General features: G+C 52.5%; 1 pseudogene; it reads right to left on the reverse strand.

Annotated features, from left to right (window-relative positions):
* LOC135271086 (amyloid-beta A4 precursor protein-binding family A member 2-like) overlaps positions 1-19,316 on the reverse strand; it is a 48,704-nt pseudogene that overhangs the window by 11,922 nt on the left and 17,466 nt on the right.

Genomic DNA, 19,316 nt, shown 5'->3' on the forward strand with positions numbered 1-19,316 from the left:
TGTGGTGTGTGTAAGGTGGGCAAGATGTGTGTTGTGTGACGTGTGTACGTGGTGTGTGTGAGGTGGGCATGGTATATATGTAGTAGTATGTGGTGTGTGTGAGGCGGGTATGATGTGTGTTATGTGTATGTGTTGTGTGTGGTGTGTGTGAGGTGGGCATGGTATACACGTAGTAGAATGTGGTGTGTGAGGTGGGCATGGTATTATGTAGCAGTATGTGGTGTTGGTGAGGTAGGTATGATTTGTGTTGTGAGTGGTGTGTATCTGCTGTGTGTGGTGTGTGTGAATTGGGCATGGTATATATGTAGTAGTATGTGATGTGTGAGGTGGGTATGATATGTGTGTTGTGTGGGGTGTGTATGGGGTGAGCGTGGTGTGTGAAGTGGGGATGGCATATATGTAGCAGTATGTGGCGTGTGATGTGGGAATATGTGTGTTTTGTGTGGTGTGTATGGGATGTGTGTGTGTGAGGTGGGCATTGTATGTGTGTGGTGCGTGCACATGTGTGCAGTGTGTGTGTGTGTGTGTGGTGGCAGGGCATCCTTGAGGGTGAGTGTGTGCAATATACTGTGTATGATGTGTGGTTGTGGTGTATGTGATGCATGTCTGGTATGCGTGGAGTGTGATGTAGTGTGGAAGGGTTGAGTGTGTATGTTTCGTGTGTACGGTGTAGTGTGTGGTATGTATGGGGTGTGTGTGGTGTGTATCTGCTGTGTGTGGTGTGTATTAGGTGTGTATGGCGTATTTATATATGATATGTGGTGTGTGTGGTATCTGTGTAGTGTGAATAAGTTGTCTGTGTAGACGGTGATGTGCTGTATGGATGATGTAACATGTATGTGGAGTGCGGTGTGCTGTGTGTGTGAAATTTATGAAGTGTGTAAGGCGTGTGGCGTGTATAGGATGTGGTGTTTACAAAATCTGTATGGTGTGTACGTATGGTATCACGTGGCGTGTGTGGTGTGCATAAGGTATATCTGTGGTGTGTAGTATGTGTGGAGAGGGCATGGCTCCAAAGCCTCCCGGCTCCAAACTCTGCAGTGGCCCCAGCCCCAGGACACAGGACACAGTCCGAGCTCTTTACTCTGTTCGCAAGGCCACGGAGGCCTGCGAGTCCTGCTCTCCTCCACCCCGTCTCTTCTCCCCAGCCCTCTTTCCATGTTTAGAGAACGGGGGAAGAGGCCACCCACTCCATGCCTCATTTTACCCTGTGCAAGCTGCTCTCTCTGCCTGGAACCACCCCCACCCCCAGGCCATGACCCCCTTTCTCCAGGGCTGCCTCTACTCCTGCAGCCTACGCACACAATCGCTTCTTCCTGGGACTTTCCCGGGCCCTCTGCTCTGACCTCGTGGGCTGTCCTCCTTGGGCTCCAGCATCAAACCGCAGATCGCGGAATCCTCCAGGGCAGGAGCTGTGCCTGTCATTAGTCTATCCTCTGCCCCTGCTGAGCCTGGCACATGGCAGAGGAGAGACGGGTGCTGTGGAGAAAACCGCTCCACAGGCCAAGCGCACAACCTGTGGGGCTCCAGAAGACCCTGACTTCAGACCAATAAAGCCTCAGGTGGAGGACTTCGCTCCTAATCCGATGATAAGGTCTGAAAATCTGAGCCAGCGTGGGCTTGCCTTTGCTCCTACAACTGTGTTTACTAGCAGACTGTGAGCCCCACACTCTTTCAAAAAGCAGGACACTTGTTTAAAGGGAGTCTTAGTTCATTCAGGGTACTCCCACAAAGTACCATAAACTGGGTAGCTTATAAACGACAGAAACTGACTTTTCTCAGTTCAGGAGGCTGGGAAGTCCAAGACCAGAGAGGCAGCAGATTCCATGCCTGGTGAGTACCCACGTGACGGCTCAGAGATGGCACCTTCTCACTCCGTCCTCACATGGTGGAAGGCGGGAGGATCTCTCTGCAGCCTCTTTTAAAAGGGTATTGATCCCATCATGAGGGCTCCACCATCAGGACCTGATCACCCACTGCTATAGTTGGAATGTGCCCCCCGAAGTTCGTGTGTTGAAAACTTAATCCCCAATCAACAATGTGGAGAAGTGAGACCTTTAAGAGGTGATTAGGTCCTACAAGCTCCACCCTCGTGAATGTATTAATGCCATTATCTCGAGAGTGGGTTAGTCATTGAGGAGCAGGTTCCTAATAAAACAATGAGTTCGGCCCCCTTCCTTTTCTCACTGGCTGTATGATGCCTTCCACCATGGCAGGATGCAGCAAGAAGGCCCTCAGCAGATTCAACCCTCAATCTTGGCCTTCCCAGCCTCTAGAACCATGAGCCAAATAACGCTCTGTTCATTATAAATTACCCAATCTGGGCTGGGCACGGTGGCTCACGCCTGTAATCCTAGCACTTTGGGAGACTGAGGCAGGCAGATCACGAGGTCAAGAGATTAAGACTATCCTGGCCAACATGGTGAAACGCTGTCTCTACTAAAAAAAAATATGTATATATACAAACATTAGCCAGGCGTGGTGGTGAGCACTTGCAGTGCCAGCTACTCGGGAGGCTGCGGTGGAAGAATCACTTGAACTATGAGGTAGAGGTTGCAGTGACCAAGATTGCGCCACTGCACTCCAGACTGGTGTCAGAGCGAGACTCCGTCTCAAAAAAAAAAAAAAATTACCCAATCTGTGGTATTCTGTTACAGCAGCAGAATATAGATTAAGACACCTCCCTAAGGCCCCACCTCCTTGGGGATAAGAATTCCAAAGGCCCCATCATCTTGGGGATGAGAATTCCAACATACAGATTTGGCAGAACACAAGCATCACATCACAGCTAAGAACCCCTCATTTTCATTCCCTCTGCGGCCACAATGGGATCTGGCTTTAAACAATCTACTACCACAACAGGTGGCACTGGCCACTAAGGCCACACAGGTCACTTCTGTTGGCGAGATGGGACCAACCCTCTGGGGGGCTGTCCACCATCTTCACCATCAGGAACCCTGGCTGTCCTGCCACAGGCCCTGCAGGAGGCTAAGCCACCCTGGACGTTGCTTTTACTGCCCTGGTGGATAAAGAGCGCGGCATAGCCCACGGGTATCTCTGAGCCTGCAGCACCAGGCCTGCCTGCATGTCGCATCCTGCACGGGCTCAGAGGGGAGGGTCTCTAAGCACCTGAGGCTGTGCTCCAGGGAGGGCTGCCTTCTGGGTATTAAACCCTACCCACTTCAAGGGATGGGCACCTCATGGCACCTACATCCAGGATTCCTAGGTGTGGAGTCTGCACTTGCACTAGGGTACGGAAGCCAGCACCTCATGCTGTGGGCTGCAGAGGCGCCTCAGGCGTCCCCTGCAGCTCTCCAGGGTTCGGAAAACCCGCTCCTTGGTGAATGTCAACCTCTCTTCTGCCAGCGTGAGTGTCTGCTCTACCCTGTCACTCCTCCTACCCCCGATCTCACTGGCTGGTTCCCTTCCCCTCCCAAGGACATCCTACCAGAAGCAGAGACAGTGATTCTGACACCAGGTCAGTCTAGGTAACTGTGGCCCCTGTGGCCATATTCCCTGGGATGGACAGCACAGAAAGGAGGGCTGGTCTCAGCTGCAGCCACGCCCAGACCCAGCTGGGAGGGCCACGTGCTGTGGAAGCTGTGCTGGATGCCCCTCTGCCAGGCTGAGGCTCACCCACAGGGACCTTTCTCCACTTGAACGTCTGTGCATTGTAATATGACTTCCCAAACTATTACTCTGCAATTATTTCCAAAGACTGAAATGACATCTCCAAATACATACAATTAAGACTAAAATTGTAATTTTAAATTACTGCTAATTTAAATAAACCTAAAACGTTCCTCTCTCTAAGCCAAACGCACGCAATAACATCCCAATTAACCCTTGGGTACTGCCAAACTCCTGCAAACGACCACTTTGGACCCTGAGAGGGAGAAACAACTCCTGAACTCTGTGGAGCCTGGCAACAGACTCTGGAAATGGCCATGATCTTCCACCTGTGCAAAGCCAGCTGCCTCCCCGGCCGGGCCCTGCAAGCGGCGCTGCGTTGCTGAAAGGGCGGTGGATGACTTGGGCCCGTGGTGGCACCAGCACCAGGTCCCAGTAAACAAAGCACAAGGATGCAAGGTCATCCCTTGTCAGCCCCACTTTGCTAGGGGATGGGGCACAGGAGGCAGTGGCACGAGATTCCCTCTGAGTCTCGGCGGCTTTAGCTGGCTCTGGAACCTCTTCATAGCCTCCTGTCCCCAGGCCCCCACTAAGGTGCGCGAGCTACAGGGGACCAATTCGAGTAGTCTCTCGCCAGAGGCCACTGGCAGCAGGAGGAGATGTTCATGGAAGCTGTCCTGCTGCCCTGAGGGCCAGGAGAGCTGACAAGCACGCCTACATCCCACATCAACAAATGCTCCCAGCTCCCCACCCCAGCACGGTTTCTGCCTTACAGGGCACCAGGAGAGGAGCAGGGACTTTCTGTGGAGGGCTGTGCCCCATGGAGGGGGCTGGGGAAGTGGCTTCATCTTGAGTCCCAAACAGGGCTTCCAGCTGACCCACAGGAGGGCTGCACTGAGTCCCCGATGTCTGGGGGAGGGGGGCCAACACCTGGGTCTCCTGAGAATTCCAGAGGCAAGAGGCCATGACCAGACCCACCTCACAAGGGAAGAGGAGGAGCTACCCAAGGAGGAGCTGCCTGCTGCTCACACAGTGTGGGACCACCCGGGGGGCCACCTTGAAGGAACACAGCCCTCCCACCAGTGTGGGGCCAGTCCAGGGCCGCCTTGAAAACAGCCCAGGAGCACTCCCTCGGGACACAGGGGAGGTCGGGGAGCACTTGAGAGCATCAGCCCAGCGAGGCCTCCCCCAGGTTGCAGGGATGAGCTGCAAGTTGCCAGCAAGGGCATCTCTGAGAAACCCACCCGAGGGTCCCCAGAGACAGGAGGTCCAAATGAAACATCTGCTGGACCCTGGAAGTGCCACCCAGCCCATTCGTGGAGAGACTGCCCTCTCCCCAGGCACTCCATCCCTGGGGGCGCTCCCCGGCCAGCAAAAACAGAGGCACAGGAAGACAGAAGGGGACACACGGCCCTCCCACCCCGGTCAGCTCCAAGACAGGTCAGACTCCAGCCAGGTGGGAGAAGCTCCAAAGAGTCTATAATTACTCCTTTTCTTGGCTGCTGGGACTGAAAGTAACCAAAGAAACTTTGATTGTCTTAGAATGACAGAAAGTTCCAGAGCCTGTCTGGAATGTCAATTTAAGCAGAAAAAGAGCCCACCCCCAGGGCTGGCTCAGAGGGACAGTGAAGGTCAAGGTACTCATTTCTATCCTACTCCCATTGTGGAGAACTCGGCACTCACCCGGATGGACCTTATGGGATTCTAAGGGGGAAGTCAAGCCAGAAACTGGGCCTTCTTCAGGAAACAGCCCCAGCAGCAGCAGGGACCACCACGATGCACCTCTACCCAACCATTCCCACACATACAGCTGGGGGCTGGAAGGTTAGGGGGCTGCACTGTCAGGGAGGGATGGGAGACATAGGCTTTGCCCCCCTTCCACCTCACCAACTCAGTTACTTCCACATTTTTCCACCTTGTTTTTACAGAGCTGTGAACGGGCCAGTTTTACCCTCTAGGTAAATAACTGCTCAAGAGCTTTGATGATGGGCAGAAGCAACCTTTCCTTTAGTAGGTGGGCGGCAGATCTGTGCTTCCTCATACAAGAACTGTGGTCTTTAGGAATACATATTCTCCCTCCCCTTAACGGAATTAGGAAAATAATATTTTTTACACTTGCAATTAAAAGTGGAACAGATGGAGATGGTTTAGAAATCTGCTCATGAGAACTGATGCTGGCAGTGGGACCATCAACAAGACATGGAGAATGGGGGTAAACTGGCTTTTTGCAATGTGCACACAAGTTCCACTACTGCAATCTCAAAAACCAAGTACTGGGGATGTAGGACAGGTGAGGACAGAAGGTTCAGCCACAGGAAGAGGACAGAACAACTGGCAACGCAGAAGTGACCACAGAAAAGCCCTGTTTCTTCTGTGTCGACTGGGCCAACCTGCTGCTCCAGGGAAGCCTGGGCGCCAGCACTACACAGAGTGCCATGCTAAAGACAGCCCATCAGCTCCCCGTGACAGGCGGGAAGGGCTGCACCCCTGGATCTGAGCAGTCGCTCCTCTGTTTGTTGAGGACATCTGGGAGTCACCCATTGGCAGCCTCACTCACCTGTGTCTCAAATTCACTGAAACCACAAGCAAGAGGAATCCTGCAGATTAGCAGCCACCCATAGCCAGGTGGCTTGGCCTCCTCATTTATCCCTTCTGGTGGATTCATTCAGAGGGTGCCAGGCCGTCTTGTGGGTGCAAGGATGAGAGGGAACACTGACGCCACTTCCCTGGAGCTTACGCTCTAATTAGGAAGACGGATGACAACTGAGTAAACCATCAAATAACACACACGATTCCAGGTGGGAGTGAGAGTCAGGAAAATCATAAAAATATGTTCTCAGGCTACAGTGGAATTAACATCAGTAATAGGAAGGTGGGTTTCAGTGGTGAATTCCACCAAACATTTAAGGGAGAAATTATACCAATTCTTCATAACCTATTCCAGAAATTGGAAGAAAATGCAACACTTCCTAACTAATTTTATGAAGCTAGAATTATCCTAACATCAGAACCAAAGGAATTATAAGAAAACGACATATTACTACCTCTCAGGAGCAAACAACTTAAAAATCCACCACAAATTATTAGCAAATCAAATCTAATAATGTTTAAAAAGAATTATACACTATAACCAAGTGGCATTTTTTCCAAGGTTGCAATGTTGGTTCAACATTAGAAAAATCAATGGATATAATCCACCACATCAACAGACTAGAGAGAAAAAATCCTACGATCAGATCAACTGATGCAGAAAAAGCATCTGACAAGCACCCAACACCCACTTCTGATTAAAAACCACTCACTAAATTAGGCAGAGGCCATCCTCAGCTTGATAAAGAACGTCTACAAAAACACCTACGCAGGAAATGCCAATAAACAGTCAGATCCCACTTCACACCCAGTAGGCTGGCCGTAACGAAACAAAGAAACAAAAAAACAGAAACTAACAAGGGTTGGCCAGGATGGGAAAACGGAGAACCCTCTTAGCTGCTGCTGGGAATATGTAAAATGGTGCAGCTGAAGGGGAAAATGTTTGGCAGTTCCTCAAAATGTTAAAACACAGAGTTACCACATGAGGAAACAATTCCACTCCTAAACACATACACACAAGAGTCAAAACAGGTACTGAAACAAACACTGTCCACACATGCTCGCAGCAGCATGACTCCTGACAGCCAACAGGTGGAAACAACCCAAACTCATCAACTGAGGGCACAGACGAAAGTGGTGTCTGGGCAGAATGGAATACTGCTCAGCCCTAAAAAGGACGGAAGTTCGGGTACGTGCCGCAACAGGGATGATCCGTGTAAACTTTATGCCAAGTCAAAGCAGCCAGAAAGAAAAGGCTAAAAATTACATGATTTCTAATTTACAGGAAACATCCAGAATAGGTAAACCCATGAAGACAGAAAGCAGACTGGGGTTACCAGAGACTGGGGAGGGGTGCTGGGGAGTGACTGCTTAATGGAGCATTTCCCTCTGGGATGATGAAAATGTGTGGGAACAAGACACAGATGGTGTGTGCCCAACGCTGCAAATGCACTACGTGTTACTGAATGACACACTTTCAAATGGTTAATGGCTAATGTTATATGAATTTTACCTAAAATTTTTCAAAGCACCTACAGACAACATCATATCTAATGGTGAGAAACTGGCCACTTTCCTCCTGAGGCTGAGAACAAGGAAGGGAGAGGGAAAGCAACAGCACCAGGGCTGCCGGGCACTCGGGAAGGCGAGGGCGGAAGCCCCGTGTTGGGTCTGTCGTTGTGGGGCCTGTCACAGCAGGGTGACAGGGCGGGAAGCCCACTAGAGCAGGCTTAAGGGTGGCCAGGCTGACTGCTGGCTTTTAGAGGTGGGGGCACAGCCTTTCTGCATCTTCTCTTGAAATCACTCAAAACCAACACAGAGAATGAGAAATGACAACTGCACCTGCCAATCTGGCCAGACCAAGTGCTGAGGCCACATAGGGATGAGGACTCCTGGGGAAGAGGGGGAGGCAGAGAAGCCTCTTCATGTCCAGCCTCACAGTTCACCTCTAAAACCCCAAAAGGCCCAAGCGCTGAGACACCAGCACGGAAAGGGAGTGAGGCAGGAAGCAGGGGCAGGGGCAGTCAGACCCCTAGCCACTCCGAGGAGGACACCCTGACCCCTGAGCAGGGATATCCTGGTGAAAGGGCACCACAGGTTCCATATGACAGGAGGGTGGGAAACACGGTGACACCAGTGAGCAGCTGCCTGCTGAGCGGTGATGCCCCTCCCCCACCCAAACCTACCACAGACAGCGCCCACCCCCAGGGCAGGAGGCTGGAGAAATGGAACTCTCTCAGCTCTGGGGATGCTTGTTCCTGCCTCATGAGGCAGCCTGTCCTGACTGATACCCTACACGCTGCGTAAGGATTCACCTAATGATGATATAACTCTATACATTAGAGTCAGGGTTAGGGTTAGATGGAGCAGCTCTCAGGAGGGAAATCTATGAGTTAAACCATCTTGACCACACAGGGGACTAAGAAATAGCAGCATGCCCATATTCTTTACAAATGTGGAGATAAATCCAGAGGACAAAGCGACAAGAGCTTGGAGTGGTGGCCTATCGGAGTGGGCAGGGCGGGGGCTGTGGGGAGATGGTGTGGGAGACCAGGGGCCTGCTATTTTTTTCATAAACCTTATAAAACTCTTTGACGTCTTAAAATATGCCTATGGACCATACTGACAACATAAACACTATGTCAGAAAAAGTAGACCAAGCCTTTGCGGTGTGAAGGGGGCGAGGGTGGGTGGTCTGGGTAAGTATCCCAAGGCACAAGCCCATCCTAGCTGCCTGGTTTCCCCTGCATCCTGCACAGGGCGTGGTGTGGTGACAGAGGCGTGGCTGAGGTTCTGAATTCCAGTTCTACCACGTGAGCAACAACCTCAGTTTCCTCACCCCTAGGAACCATTAGGAGAGTGACCATGGCTTCCTCAGCACAATGCATGGCACGTGTGGGATACGTCCTGCTGTCCCTGCTTCTGAGGTCTCACCTAATACCTGAAGGAGCTGGAGTGCTCTGGGTTGAGAAGCAGGAGCAGGACAGGTTGGGCAGGTCAGGACGTCCCCTAAGACAGGGTGCGGAGCAGGATGGCGCCGAGCCAGCTCCTGGGAACAGGGTCTGGTTACAGATCAGAAACGTGGGGAAGCCAGTAGGAGCAGGGTCATCGGGGAGAGCAGCGTGTCGGAACAGGCAGCTGGAACACAGCTCAGAAGGCCCACTAAATGACAGAGCACGGCTGTGACACAGCTGTGGCCCCACTGTGCACTGCACCCAGGTATTCCGCTGGGCGCGGGGCTCCTGCAGGACAATCGCCGGCTGTGGAAGATGCTCCCATCTCTGCGGGAGGGGGCTGAGCTGCTCCCAAGACCAGACCCCGCAGGGAGCTCAAGAATGGGCCCTGCCCCTCGAGGAGGCTTGTCAGGGGTTGAATTACGTCTGCCCCAATCCCCAGCTCCTGTGTCTGGAACCTTGTTTGGAAATAAGGTCTCTGCAGATAATCAAGTTAAAATGAGATCCTTAGTGTAGACCTTCATCCAATATGACTGGTGTCTTTACTAAAAAGGGGAAATTTGGATACACAGATAGAGACACAGGGAGATGGTCATGCCAAGCTTAGAACTGTGCTACCAGGTCAGTGTGGTGGTCTGTAATCCCAACACTGTGGGAGTTCGAGGCAGGAGGATCGCCTGAGGTCAGGAGTTCAAGACCATCCTGGCCAACACAGTGAAACCCAGTCTCTACTAAAAGTACGAAAATTAGCTGGGTGTGGTGGCGGGTAGCTGTAGTCCCAGCTACTTGGGAGGCTGAGGCAGGAGAATTTCTTGATCCCAGGAGGTGGAGGTTGCAGTGAGATGGCGCCACTGCACTCCAGCCTGTCGACAGACACAGGGACTCTGTCTTAAAAAAAAAAAAAAAAAAAAAAAAACTTCCCCAGGAAACTAACCCAGGCCTGGTCGCTAGCACTGCCCAGCAGATGACGGCCCTGAGGTCCCAACTGTGCAGGACATAGCCAGAGTGTCTTGCATAATCGCCTTGTGGGGACTAACTGTGGTGACCACCGCTGTCTCTGGCTGCCCGGCTGCTGCCCCTGGGGTGGGCCCTGCTCACATGGCGATGCCTGGGACTGGCCACTTGGGTCAAGGCGAGCAGCCTGGGGTACAGAATTTAAGAATTGTTATTGCCAGGTCAGGCGGAAAGAGCCTGCCCACTTCCTGCTGGCCCCTCCTCCTGGGCCCTGGGAAGAACTGACCACCAGGATGCCCGGGCCCATCTGCACCCCATGGGGAAGGGAGGCTGCCCAAGGAAGCAGCACAGCTCTGCTGGAGGACAGAGGCACTTAGTGCAGCTGGGAGAAGAGACCTGGGGAGTCCCAGGGACCGGATCTCAGAGTCAGACTGACGTGGTCACAGGAAATGCACGGTCTTCTCCTGGCAAGTGGTCCCCTACAAATGCCTGTTCTTCCTCTTTCACCTCGAAATGAATGTAAGTTTGTAAAAGCACGGAGCAAAAATATTTAGCGTAGCTGTGTTTAAGCTTTTGTGCAAGAAAGGTGAGGCCATGGTGGCTGTAACTCTTTCCTATAGCCCCCAGTTAGCACATCAGCCCAGACTCATGCACAAATGCCACATCAAGAGCGGTGGTGACCGTGATGGGCTCTACTCACTCGGAATCCCCAGGCACAAGAAGAGGTTCACCCCGTCCGTCCATGGGACAGTCTTGACCTCTTGCTGGTTTGTCCACAGGAGATTTGGCAATGCGTAAATATTCAGGGCACTGTAAAGAACAAGAGCACAAATGAATGAAGTGTGAATCAGCTGAGAAAGGAAACCGCTGATTCACCCACAGAGGGGCGGTCATAGGTGGCAATGATGGGCCACACGCTGCGGGGTGAACAGCTCCCTCCCCAGAACCTCTAGAGCAGCTGGAACTCCAAGGATCTCCAGAGCGGTCCAACGTCTGAAAAACCAAGAGTCACAGGCTGACTGTGATTCTCCCCATGTCTTCAAGTGAACCCTCGTGTTTATTCCCAGAGGTCAGTGAGTACGGACAACTAATGCTTTGGGGCCACGGGCGGCAGGGCTGCGTGCTAGGCTCGTGGGGAATGCATTTTTCAAGCCCTTTTGTAGGAAGATAAGAGAAATATGATGCCATTAATATTTCAGGTTTCATTTGCTCTGACAGGAAATGAAACACATTCATCAAGGTTCTCTTCCCAACTTGTTTTTTCAAGTTACAAAATGCTGCATGAGATACAGAGCTTGTGGAATTTGGGTTATTGATCTTAAAATAGTGCATGCCACACCTAGCAGGCTGGGGGATGTTCTACCAAACACACTAAACAAACCCCTTGCAGAGAAAGGGTCATGGTGCCCACGTGCTGTGCCCAGAGGAGCCATCAGATTAGCAAGTGACACTGTTTCTCCTTGAGATGCAGGTGATCATCAGTGCTCAGCCAGCAAGCACCCCTTACCGATCAGCGCCATCTGCCTGGACTTCGCACAGAACTGAGGTGCAGAGACAGACACCTTGGTTCATGTCCCAGCTCTGCCACTGACATGCTGAGACTGTGTAACCTGCCTGTGCCTCAGTTTCCTTACCATAAAGAATGATAAGAGCACTGATATGGGGGTTCAGGCCCCAGCGCCAGCACCTGCGCCCAACCCCTCACCATCATCTTTCTACCACGTCAAACGAGGGAGCTGACATCCATTCCTTACGAGGTTCCTCCGGCTTTAACATCCGCAGCTGCTGCCTTCCGACTTGCTACTTCCTCTAATCTGTTGCCTGCCCGGGAGCAGGCCACCCAGCTGGAGGTCTCCTAAACCCCAACATTTATTCCCACACCATGGGGCCACTCTGATACTGAAGCACAAGAGGGAGTACTGTCCATCTGGTGGAAACCCAGCCCAAACCCCACCTGCCTGCCCCCACCGTGGTGTGGGCATGAGGGGCACACCGAGAGCCGGGGACTCTAAAGGGTCCCATGGGGGCACAGTGCTGCATGACAAGGCCACTGCCTCCAAGCCACAGTGTGCAAAGCACCTGACGTCCTGGGCCTAGACCCTGCCCATGGCTGCCTGGCCCATCACACACCACATCCCTGTGCCATCTGTGCCTCACCTCTTCTGTGCCCATGTGGGAAGCTTTTTGTTGCTGTTGTTCCTCTAGAATCTTCCTAGCAAACTCCTATTCATTCTTCAAACCCCAGGTGGTGCAGGCATCCCTGAATTCTGGGGGTAATCACACTTTTCTCAGCCCTGTCTTCTTTCAGTCCTCACCACCATGCATGACCACTTCTCCCACTTCCTCGCAGGCTCCTACCTGGCCCCGAGAGGGCACACAGTTCATAGGCTGGACGTGACGCTGCTGGCCAGCAGACCCTCAAATGCAGCCTTGAAGAAGGAAGATAAATGCAAGCAACTGCCAAGGCTGGGCAAGGGCCTCTGGTGGGTGAGGAGGGAGCGTCGGGCTGGGGGTCAAAGATACCGGGCTACAGAGGAAGGAAACAGCCACAGAACAGGCCACTGATGCCACACAGAGCACCGACAGCCATGCTCAAGCCCGTTCTTATCCCACGGACAAACGGGGCCAGCAGATGCTTCTGACTGTGGAGGGGATTATCACATCAATATGAAGCAGGATGATCTGGGGGAGCAGGGCTCATCTGGGAGTCCCCAGAAAGGAAATGCAGAGGTTGCCCCGAGGGCCGAACGTGCACAGCCCCTCTGGGACAAGCGAGCTGGCTGCAGGACGCTCACCAGTTCCCTGCTGCAGGGTGTGCTGATGAAGCTGTTCAGGAGACGTGCACAGGGAAAAGAGCTCGCCCCTGACCTCTGCCTGCTCTGGGAAGAGCCAGGCCTGCATCCCGAGCCAGAGAAAGCCTGGCCTGCCCCGCTGTGCCGAGAGCCGCACCGGCCCCACACCACACTGCAAAACCACCGGGACCTGCCACAGGGCTGCAGGCTGCCACCTGCGGCATGCACCTGAGGCTAAGCACACAGCCGGTTTGACCAGGAGCAGAGGTGCAGCCGCCTGGGAACGAGGGAGTCAGCAGTTGTTCATTCTCCCTCCACTCCACAACCACGGGTGGGGCTCGGGCTCCTGGCTCTGTGCGTGCCGCAGTGCCCTGCAGGGCAAATGTGGCATCCTGCCTCCCTCCCTTGGCTCAGCCTCTCTCCTGGTCCACCCAGGTACAAGGTTCGCAGCGAAGTGCAGAACGCTCCAACGACTCTCAGATAATCCCCACCATGAACTGGCAAGCGTGGGGATTATCCCCACCATGAACCTGCCTAGCCTGGCAGTGAGCGGGCGGGACAGAAACACTCAATGACCTGGGTAACAACCCCACGCAGGCCACCAAGTGACCAGTCGCCTGCTCTTCAGCCGCCACGGTGACACCAGGACCAGCAGCAGCCTCTGAAGCAAGCCCCCTCCAACTGGGATCCTGCATAGGCCCCACTGCATCCCCACACACCCACTACCATCCCCGCCACACCCACACCCATCAGGCACTCCTTTAACATACATCCCGCCACAGTGCTCCCACAGTGATGCGGGCACCAGGGGCGACAGGAGGGAAGGCTGGTGGAGAGGAGCAGCGAGACCATCCGGCTCGCCTCGCACACCTGGGAGTCCTACCCCCACTGAGGACAGGGACTCGGGGCCTGGAGGGGCCGCAGCGCATCAAGGCTGCTCCTGTGTCCCTCTCCCTTCAGGAGTGAGCCACGTCTCCTTCCCTGAGTTCTCCCCGTGTGCCAGTTGGCGAGGTGGTCATTCCAAAATAAAGAAGGGGCTTGGCTACCGAGGACAGTGGCCTGGGTTGGGACCCGGCTCTGCCACTGCCTGGCTCTGTGGCGCCAGGAACGCCTCTTCACCTCCCTGTGCCTCTTCTCTCACCCACAGAAAGGAGACGACCATGGCCCAACGCAGGCAACGCTGCAAAACCCAAGGAACCCGCCTGGGCCTGCAGCCCTTCCCGCAGAACCTGTGCCTCCCAAGCACTCAGCAAACACTCACACTGATTCTAATCCCAATCTGGGCAGAATCCTCAGGGACCAATTGGGGGCGGCTTCCTTGCCCCATGGTGGCATCTAAATAGCAGGCAGCTGTGCTGGGGTAGGCAGGTGAAAGGAGCAAGGGAGGGTGCTGAGACCAGAGGGGGCAGAAGGCGGGGGGCAGGATGCAGTGAGTGCCGCTCCCCAGAGACCCCAGCACCCCTGCTCCACACCACGGGAAGCCAGGGTGCAAAAGGATGTGACAAAATGGTCTTCCCAAAACGGGAGTCAGCTAGTCAGACAAAAAGCAACTAACGAGCTACTAAAACAAAGACGTGCTAGCCGGGTCATTCCACATTTGTCAAAATCCGTAAAATATACAACATGAAGAGTCAACCCTAACATGTTTTAACTATGGACTCAAGTTAATAATAATACTGGCTCTTATTACAGGGTGCGGTGGCTCACACACACCTGTAATCCCAGCACTGTGGGAGGCCAAGGCGGGTGGATCACAAGGTCAGGAGATCGAGACCATCCTAGCTAACATGATGAAACCCTGTCTTACTTAAAATACAAAAAAAAACATTAGCCAGGTGTAGTGGCACAGGCCTGTAGTCCCAGTTACTCGGGAAGCTGAGGCAGGAGGCTTGCTTGATCCTGGGAGGCGGAGGTTGCGGTGAGCCAAGATGGCACCACTGCACTCCAGCCTGGGCAACAGAGCAAGAATCCATCTCAAAAATAATAATACTGGCTCATCAATGATATTGAACATACCACACCAATGTAAGATGTTAATAATAAGGAAACGGGAAATGGGGTGAAAGGGTACAGGAGAATTCCCTCAACTTTCTGCTCAATTTCTCCATAAACCTAAAACTGCCGAAAAAATTAAGTCTATTAACTCTTTAACATGGGACTTGATTGACTCAAAGGGCTAAATGTTTGAATGGGATAGCATTAAAGAGCCAATGGGTAAAAAGAAAGTGCGGCTATGGGATTCTCCCAGAATGCAGTGCAAGCCAGAGCCTGGGGAGGAGCCCGGGAGGAAAGCGGGTTTCTCCTGATGCTGGTGAAGGCCATCAGGCTCCGGGCACCGTCCCAACCCCCCACATCACAGTCCCTCTCTCTCCAAATTGACGAGTGTTCATGAGAAGTCTCGGGATTTGTTATTTACCGACTTTCCCCAGTACTGCTTTCCTGAGGGTGTGGAGGGAGGGCAGGGAGGATGAGAACACCAGAGGAAACCTTAGTAACCGTGTCACCCTTTGCCTGGGTCCCTGGCTTCTCCCAGGCTGCCACATTTCCCTCCTCATGGCCTCAGACAGTCCCCCTCTCTCTATTCAGCTGTTGGCAGAGAATTGCCTTTTTGCTAGCTTTCCCTTTTTTTGAAAAGTGTATTTCCTTAGAGGGCATCCCAATGAAGCCTTTCAGAAAGGCAATTCAGCATTCTCTACCAAGGATTTAAATAGGCATATCCTTGTGCCCAAAAACTCCATTTCCAGGAGGACTCACATGTATAAAAAATGATGTCTGAAGATTTTCACTGCAGCAATCTTTTAAAAAACTGGAAACCTAAGTACCCATAAATAAGAGAACCATTAAATAAATGACGGCAGAGTTTGCGTGCTGTTAAGAGTCCATGGTGTATATGGGGTATGTGTGTGGTGTGTGTGGGGCATGTGTGTGGTGTGTGTGAGGTGGGCATGGTATCTGTGTGGTATGTGTGTGGTTTACATGGGTTAAGTGTGTGGTATGTGTGAGGTGGGTATGATATATATGTGGTATGTGGTATGTGTGTGTGGTGTGAAGTATGTATGGTGCGTGGTATGCAGGAGGTGGGTATGATATGTGTGGTGTGTGTGCGAAGTAGGTTATGTGTGTGATGTGTGTGATGTACATGGGTTAAGTGTGCGGTGTATGTGAGGTGGCCATGGTATATACGTGGTGTGTTGTGTGAGGTGGGGATGATATAGGTATGTGCATGGTATGTGGTGTGTGATGTATATGGGGTATGTGTGGTGCGTATGGCATATGTGTGGTGTGTGTGAGGTGGGTATGATATGTGTGTGGTGTGTATGAGGTATGTGTGTGAGGTGGGTATGATATCCGTATGGTGTGTGTGGTATATATGGGTTAAATGTGTGGGGTGTGTGAGGTGGGCATGGTGTGTATGTGGTGTGTTGTGTGAGGTGGGTATGATATGGGTATGTGCTGTGTGGTATATATGGGGTATGTGTGTCGTGTATGGTCTATATGGCATATGTGTGGTGTGTGTCAGATGGGTGTGTGTGGTGTGTATGAAATATGTGTGTGAGGTGGGTACGATATGTGTATGGTGTGTGGTGTGCATGGGGTATGTGTGTGGTGCGTGTGAGCTGGGTATGTGTGTTTGGTGTGTCGTGTGTATGGGGTATGTGTGTGGTGTGTGTGAGGTGGGTATGGTGTGTGTGGTGTGTATGGGGTATATGTTTGGTGTGTGTGAGGTGGGTATGTGTGTTTGGTGTGTGGTGTGTATGGGGTATGTGTGTAGTGTGTGTGAGGTGGGTATGCTGTGTGTGGTGTGTGTGAGGTGGGTATGTGTTTGGTGTGTGGTGTGTATGGGATATGTGTGTGGGGTGTGAGAGGTGGGTATGATGTGTGTTGTGTGGTGTGTATGGTGCGTGTGTGTGGGGTGTGTGAGGTGGGTATATGTGTGTGGTGTGTGATGTGTATGGGGCATGTGTGTGGTGTGTATGGGGTATGTGTGTGGTGTGTGTGAGGTGGGTATGCTGTGTGTGGTGTGTGTGAGATGGGTATGTGTGTTTGGTGTGTGGTGTGTATGGGATATGTGTGTGGGGTGTGAGAGGTGGGTATGATGTGTGTTGTGTGGTGTGTATGGTGCGTGTGTGTGTGGTGTGTGAGGTGGGTATATGTGTGTGGTGTGTGGTGTGTATGGGGCATGTGTGTGGTGTGTATGGGGCATGTGTCTGGGGTGTCTGAGGTGGGCATGGCATGTGTGTAGTGTGTGATTTGTGAGGTGGGTATGATATATGTGTTGTGTGTGGTGTGTATGCGGTATGTGTGTGGCGTGTGTGAGGTGGACATGGCATGTGTGTAGCGTGTGGTGTGTGAGGTGGGTATGATATATGTGTTGTGTGTGGTGTGTATGGGGTATGTGTGTGGTGTGTGTGAGGTGGGTGGGGTGTGTGGTGTGCATGGAGTATGTGTGTGGTATGTGTGAGGTGGGTATGATGTGTGTGGTGTGTATGGGGTATGTCTGTGGTGTGTGATGTGTATGGGGAATGTGTGTGGTATGTCAGAGGGGGTATGGTGTGTGGTGTGTATGGGGAATGTGTGTGGTGTGTATAGGGTGTGTGTGGTGTGTGTGAGAGGTGGGTGTGATATGTGTGGTGTGTGGTATGTGTAATGTGTGTGGTGTGGTGTGTATGGGGTATGTGTGTGGTGTGTATGGGGTATGTGTGTGGGGTGTGTGAGGTGGGTGTGACATATGTGTTGTGTGTGGTGCGTATGGCGATGTGTGTGGTGTGTGTGAGGCGGGCATGGTATGTGTGTAGTGTGTGGTGTGTGAGGTGGGTATGATATGTGTGTGGTGTGTATGGGGTATGTGTGTGGGGTATGTGAGGTGGGTGTGATATCTGTGTTGTGTGTGGTGTGTATGGCGTATGTGTGTTGTGTGTGTGAGGTGGGCATGGTATATATGTAGTGTGTGGTGTGTGAGGTGGGTATGATATGTGTGTTGTGTGTGGTGTGTATGAGGTGGGTACGTGTGTTGTGTATGGTGTGTATGGAGTATGTGTGGGAGGTGAATATGTATGTATGTGGGGGGGTGGTGTGTGTGTGGTGTGTATGGGGTATGTGTGTGGTGTATGTGAGGTGGGCATAGCATGTGTATAGTGTGTGAGAGGTGGGTATGATATGTGTATGGTGTGCATGGGGTATGGGTGTGGTGTGTGTGAGGTAGGCATGGTATGTGTGTGGTGCCTGTACATATGCACACACATGCATACCTGTGCACTGCAGATGACAGGCCGGCCAGCAACCCAGGACACGCAGCAGTGACCAGCTCAGCCAAGGCAGGGCTCAGCTGGGGAGTGGTCAGGCCCCCAGCAGCTTGGGACTCTGAATGCACTAACAGCCCAGGAGGAAAGAACGAGCTGTGTCCCTATCTCCACCCAAAGCAGCTTCATAAGGAACTGATCAGGCAGCCCAGGAATCCTGGGGAAGACATTTTCTGTAACTTTTCCCGGGCAAGGGAGGTCCGGCGTGCATGCGTGGGCAGGACCAGTCCCTCCTGGGATGCGCAGCTGAGCGGGCGGCAGGACCGGGGAAGTGCGCTGCATGGGAAGAGAGCGGCTGGGAGCATAGCCACCCGAGCTGCAATCCTGGTGGAATATCCAGCCACACCCTCAGGCCCTGTGGGCGTCACAGAAGAACAAACGCACTCCAGAAGGAAGCCATGCACGAGATGGCCCAAAACCCCAGCCGTCCTTCGAACTTCTGCTGCAATTCTGAATCCTTCATAGATGAAGTTCAAATATACAGTATTTTCACATATACAGATCTTCTTCCAAAAACTGCTTTCCCTTCAAACGTCACCTAATACCATTATGCTCTCTTACACCAGGCTTGGAGGTGAGCTGCTTCCCCAGGGCCTAAACCACAAAGCAGCCCCTGCGAGAACACAGGAGGAGCAGGGAGAGCCTGACTGCTCCCCTCCCCTCCCTCAACTGCAACACTAATGGAAAGCGCCAGGAGGACATTTCTGACCCTTCCCTTAGGAAGCATGTTCGCAGAATTAAAAAGCAAGTAAGTAATTGTCAGACTAGATGCCTTAGAAGGCTAAAACATTTTTTTAAACTCCAATGTTTCACCTCAAGGACTTCCACATGGAGGGAGAAAGAGCATGCTGCTGGCATATTCATCCAGGGCCCCAGTGTTCCTAGATGGCTGTGTGTGGGTTACCCCACCGGCCCACAGTCTGTCACTGCAGCCCAGGACAGGAGGCTCTAGGGAGGGGCCGGAGCTACTCACTGACCCCGATGTCAGCCAGAATGAGGACTATTCATGGAAAAGAATCTACCAAACTGGCTTCAAAGTCACCAAACACACTGAAAGAAACTCAGTGACTTTAGGCTACAACTAGTAGAATGAATTT

Source organism: Aotus nancymaae, unplaced genomic scaffold, assembly GCF_030222135.1.
Source record: "Aotus nancymaae isolate 86718 unplaced genomic scaffold, 86718_ANA_hifiasm-v0.15.2.pri h1tg000075l, whole genome shotgun sequence".
NCBI lineage: Eukaryota > Metazoa > Chordata > Mammalia > Primates > Aotidae > Aotus > Aotus nancymaae.